The sequence below is a fragment of the Falco biarmicus genome, unplaced genomic scaffold, assembly GCF_023638135.1.
Source record: "Falco biarmicus isolate bFalBia1 unplaced genomic scaffold, bFalBia1.pri scaffold_30, whole genome shotgun sequence".
Taxonomy (NCBI): Eukaryota; Metazoa; Chordata; class Aves; order Falconiformes; family Falconidae; genus Falco; species Falco biarmicus.
The window spans coordinates 1607327-1611586 of NW_026611861.1; positions in this window are offsets into that span (position 1 = coordinate 1607327).

A 4260-nucleotide genomic window follows, 5' to 3' on the forward strand; every position below is an offset into this window, starting at 1 on the left:
GGCTCTTCTCAGCTTACTGAAAGGTCTTTCCACTACACCACTGGTCCCCACTGGAGTCAGTCGAGGCCTGTGGTTTATTGGCGGGACCTGGCTTTAAGTCCTGAATACACGTGAAGATTTATTAAATAAGCACACTGCTTTTCTGCAATGTGGCACAGAAGACTACAAGGTCAGCGAGTAGTCCAGCAATGACAGAAATTTCTTTATGCAGGCAAAGGCCCACGGCTACATTTTTGTAAATGCTCCTTGTGGAGAAGGAGGCTCAGACTGCGTACATCTCAAGCTATTTTTACTAGCATTACAAAACACCTTTCATTTAAATCAGACTTGTAAAAACAACGGAAGACCTTTATTGCTTTTTAACCTTATGCTGAGCATTGTTATTTCCCTTTTTGAGAAAACATCCTCTATAAATATATATTTAGAATTCTTCCCACAAACTTATGAACCTATTGCAATCATAGAATTACTAGAAAACTGACAAATTTTAAACAAATATTTCGAAAGGTAAACATACCTGATCTTTTATTAATGATGTACTAGCAGCTTCCTATAAAATAACAGCTATCATTTTGAAAAGACTCGATCCTCAAAATGCCAAGAAAATATACACCAGCTCAATGTCCATACTCATACAAAGAGGAAGGTTTCAAGAATGTAATGAGAGAGATTGCACTTATTGTTGCAAATAATTAAAGAATCAGAATTTGCTTTTGCACTATAAAGTACAAAGTTATTGGAAACAGACTATTGAGTTTTCCCTGTTTCTTAAAGAGAGTTGAGAAAAGCTCCAAACCAAATCCAGTCTCAGCAACAGAGGCAGACACTGAAACCAGCACCATGCTGACTCCCAGCACCCTGCTGTAAGCATTAGGAAGTTCCCTCAGATAAAGAGGCAGAAATGTGCTGATTTCTGCCCTTCATAACGCTAGCGGAGTCCTAGAATTACAGTTAAGGTGATGATACAACCTAGTCAGTCAATCATCTCATGTCTGCCCAGGTAATTATATTTTAACTGTTAAAGGGCTTTTGTAAAGGGAAATTGTCAGCCACGTGAATGCTTGGTTGATGCAGCACATGCATTTACTATCTTAAGGTGATAATTCCCAGCCCAGGGGAGGCCACATGATGAGTTCAATGCAACCCCTGGTATTTAAGAGCAACTGACCAAGAGAAATAATGCAGGACATACCCACACTGCTCTTCATTCGTGGCAGATAAAGGAGTTTAGAGAAGAACCTGTATAACTTCCACTACAGATAGCTCCTTAGCTTTGACTGAACAGACTGAGGCTGTTTTACTCCACAAGGCCTCCACAGGGCACTAACTTTGCTCCTAAATAATTTAGCTGGTCAGTGAACAAGGAACAAATGCTTTTCAGGACTTGTATGAAGGACCAGGAGATGAAGTGGCACGTGCTGGGTGGGGATTTCATATGCAGTTTACCACTTGACTTAGCATGTAGTGCTGCGCAATATGAACAGTGTTGCTGGTCCCGTTTCCCTGCCTTTAAAAGGAAGAGGGTACCTGGGACCTAGATATGAGTTCCTCCTCCTAAGGCCATAAGGCTCAATGTTTGAAAAATAGCTTAGGAACGTTGGAAGAAAGGTGTACGAAATCATTATTGATCCCAAATGTTTTGTATACTCTGTTGCTGCACTCAATAAAACACTCAAATATAGAACATGTTTCTGCAAAGCCAGCATGCAGAAAATTCTCTATTGTCTCTTTCTACTCTATCAAGCAGTCCATGGAAATCTTTAGAGTCCCCGGTCAATACTATTTAAAACATCAAGACTGATTTTACACTCCACATTCTTTGTAATTTCTCTTTCTCTCCAACAGGTAGTACACTTGTGGGAAGAATGCCTTCCCTTCATAACTATAACACACAAAGCTTCAGGCATGCACATTTGAGGTGAAGGCCTAAAATTCTGAAGGATCTCATTATCCTTCCAACACAAAAAGACTTTCCTGGGGACCACTGCTTTTCTGTGAAGGGATGTGTATTTTGTTTCCTTTCAATGTTACTGTAAAAGATAATGTCATGACCACCTCATAGACTTACTGGTAATCCATTTCATGAAAAATCAAATCCACCCACTGTATAAGCATACATTTATTATAATACAAGAACCCATACAGGGTAGCCAGGAAGCAAACTGGTTCCAATTTGTCCCTCCCAATCATTCAGCTTCCACTGCATGTCTCTAGGAGTCATGGGGCAAGCCAAGTGCATCTTGACAGCCCTGGAAATTTTTCTAAACCAGTTCATCATATTCCCCAACACTTCTGATTACAAAGTTAATAGCTTGAAATGGACATTCTGGAGTTAACCCTGTGACCTGCTTAGCAGAAGAGCAGCAAAGTGTGGTGCGAGTGCCATGCTGAGAGTGACAACACCTAGTGATGCTTGAGGCTCCAGTACTAGAAGCAATGCCAGAAAATGGAGGTAATTGAGGGGATTTCATTTCTTCTTTCGGCCTGCCTAAGTTTGCTTTCCATAATTGACTTTCACATGCAACTTATGATGTGTATTTCTCAATAGGAAAATACCAGTGATGAGGGGCAATGATGCAGCTTGATCAGGTATTTGGCTAATTCTCTACTGTCTGAAGGCAGAAGGGAATTTCTCAGAGAGTGTAGGGCTCTTAGGACAGAACATGTATTCAGAGCTGCCCAACAACTACTTTTGGCCAGTACCAGAATGGTTCACGTCCAGTCCAGTAACAGATGACATTAAAGTATTACGGGCCAGGGAAAAATATTTATTTCTTAGATAAAAAGGGCCTTTAAAATTTCCTTCTGAAAACAAACACCACCACCACCCTGACCCCTGTTTAAAAAAAGGGATGTACACTCAGCAGGTTTAGCCAGCTCACCACAGGCTCGAATGAGCAACACTGGCACGGTAAAGGGGGCAGGAACACGTAACTAGGGAGCAGCAGAAGGAAGCAGGACTGTGCTACTGACCCCATGAACCCATTAGATTAACTTTGTTGTAAAGCGAATCTGCTCTCTGACTGGTATCCAGGCTATCTATAGAAACATGTGAGACAGGAATCAACTGAATGAGTCTCATTCTCCAAGTGTAAGACTTGACAGGTCTGAATGTGGGTTTCAAATGCCTGAACAAGGAAGAAAAGAGATTCTGGTGATGGAAACTTTTTGCAGAACAAAAAGATTCCAACCTGAATCCACACTGTGTAAAGCATTAAGGACATCTTTTTATCTTTGGAAATTATTTTACAGTTAACTGAATAACAACTCTGAAAACAAAGCCTCTTTTTATTCTCTCTCCTTGCATTTGCAATGGGAAGGATTTAAAGAACTGTATTTGATCCACTAGGTTGAGGAACTCACAGCACTGTACATTGGTTTAGTGTACTAAATTTAGTTGACTTCTGTCTCTTTCAATTACCCCTCTAAAAAGGACAGATGAAAAATGTCTCCCTTTATATCATTTTGTTTGCTGTTAATTCTTCCCTTCTGGTGCTTGCTTGTTTTTTAGGGTAGGCAGAACAGAGCAGCTTAAGGGGGAAAATAGCCCTATAAAAAGCTCTTTTGCTGCATTTGAGCTTGTAGAGTCTTCCATTTCATATTTATATCTCATCAGTAAAGTGTCAGGATTGCTGATAAGAACAGAAAAGTCAGACGGAGAATGGACTGAATCTTAACTTTGGTAAAATAGGCTAACTGTAAGACATCCTGAATGTAAAAATAAATTCCCATGCATGCTATCCTCATCACATTAATGGGAAGCAAAACTAAATACAAGTTTTACATAATTAATCCACTGACTTGTCCATTTCTTCCACAGCAAAGAACTGTAGAGGAAGAGCATGCCCTAATTCTCAGAACTGTGCTCCGCATCAGAGGTGCTCTTAGACATTTCAGAAACAGTTCACATTCCTTTTGGTATCACTTCTGTGTATGCCCTCTGTAGGCTATGTGCTACTCTTAACACCCCTCGACCTCTCAAAAGGAGCTAGAAAGTAGGCATGAATGCTGGGGCAGGTCTTGAACTCTACTTTTTCTTTGCAAACGATACAACAGTGAGAGGCAAAAGGTTTCTGACTGTGAAGTCCTCCAACCATCAAATGGTAATCAAATACTTTGATGAGGAGGAAGCAAAAATATTAATGTATTTTAGTGATCTGTTTAAATTTCCAGAACAGTAATCGTTGAATTTGACTGCTCTCAAAAACCTTGTTCTGAAAACAGAAAGATGCAGCAATGATTTGTTCCGAGTTTCTTCAG